General features: G+C 44.6%; 1 non-coding gene across 1 annotated transcript; it reads right to left on the reverse strand.

Annotated features, from left to right (window-relative positions):
• Positions 1–477: 477 nt before the first annotated feature.
• LOC118492646 lies at positions 478–584 on the reverse strand. Its single transcript, XR_004894650.1, has one exon. It is a non-coding gene; the product is annotated as a small nucleolar RNA R71 (small nucleolar RNA).
• Between the last annotated feature and the right edge of the window lie 481 nt (positions 585–1,065).

A 1,065-nucleotide genomic window follows, 5' to 3' on the forward strand; every position in this document is an offset into this window, starting at 1 on the left:
AATAAGGACATAAAAGAACCTCTAGAAGAACCCGAACGCTTTCTCAGAAAAAGATTAAAAGCTAAAAACCAAGAGAAAGTTTCGGGTGATCCACCTCCAATGGCGGACCAACGTACCCTCATGGATTATCTATGACCCACCGTAGGTAACCTAGGCGCCGCTATCAATGCCCCGAATGTTGAAGCTAATAACTTCGAACTTCGGCCGCATTTGATACAAATGCTCCAAAACTCCGCAACCTTCCATGGGCTTGCGGACGAGGATCCCCATCTACATATTACTAATTTCTTAGAAATATGTGATACCTTTCGGATCAATTGAGCATCAAACGACGCCATCCGCCTCCGAATGTTTCCTTTCTCACTAAAAGACCGATCAAAAGCTTGGCTCAACGCCCTCCCAGCTGGATCGGTAACCACCTGGGATGAACTAGCCCAAAAATTTCTATATACGTATTTCCCTCCCGCTAAAACGGCTAAATTAATGACTGAAATTAATACATATTCACAAGAGGACGGGGAATCCTTATATGAAACTTGGGAAAGGTTCAAGGAGCTATTACGCAAGTGTCCACATCATGGCCTTGCGATATGGCAACAAGTATCCACTTTCTATAATGGACTGTTGCCACACACATGGCAGACACTTGATTCTAGCTCCGGGGGACTTTTAGGTAATCGCCGCCCGCATGAAATATATAACCAAATTGAGGAAATTGCTCAAACCAATTTTCAATGGCACACCCCCCGAGGCAATAAATCTATTGCCCCAGGCGCCCATAAGGTTGATGAAAGCACTTCTTTACAAGCCCAAATCGAGGCCCTTTCTTCAAAAATAAAAAAATTAGAAATGACAAAAACAGTCTCGGTTATGGCTTGTGAAGGGTGTGGTGGGCCACATGAAAATTGGAGTTGTATGAAAGAAACGGGCGATCAACAAGAATCGGTAAGCTACATTGATAATAGACCTAGGCCGTCGGGTCCTCCAACGGGCACTTACAACCAAGGATGGCGAAACCACCCAAACCTTGGTTGGAGAGAACCCGGCAATAGTAGTAACCAACAA

This window comes from Helianthus annuus, chromosome 5, assembly GCF_002127325.2.
Source record: "Helianthus annuus cultivar XRQ/B chromosome 5, HanXRQr2.0-SUNRISE, whole genome shotgun sequence".
Lineage (NCBI taxonomy): Eukaryota > Viridiplantae > Streptophyta > Magnoliopsida > Asterales > Asteraceae > Helianthus > Helianthus annuus.